Below are 244 nucleotides of genomic sequence, written 5' to 3'. Positions count from 1 at the left end.
GCACAAAAACAGACACATAGACCAATGGAATAGAATAGAGAACCCAGAACTGGGCCCACAAATGGACAGCCAATTAATTTTTGACAAAGTAGGAAAGAGTATCCGATGGAAAAAAGACTGCCTCTTTAGCAGGTGGTGCTGGGAGAACTGGACAGCAACATGTAGAAGAATGAAACTAGACCACTCTCTTACACCATATGCAAAAATAAACTCAAAATGGCTGAAGGACCTGAATGTGAGACAG

This window comes from Suricata suricatta, chromosome 11 (assembly GCF_006229205.1).
Source record: "Suricata suricatta isolate VVHF042 chromosome 11, meerkat_22Aug2017_6uvM2_HiC, whole genome shotgun sequence".
In the NCBI taxonomy this organism is placed as follows: Eukaryota; Metazoa; Chordata; class Mammalia; order Carnivora; family Herpestidae; genus Suricata; species Suricata suricatta.
The sequence above is the reverse complement of the archived record's forward strand: the minus strand, read 5'-3'. Positions refer to the sequence as shown.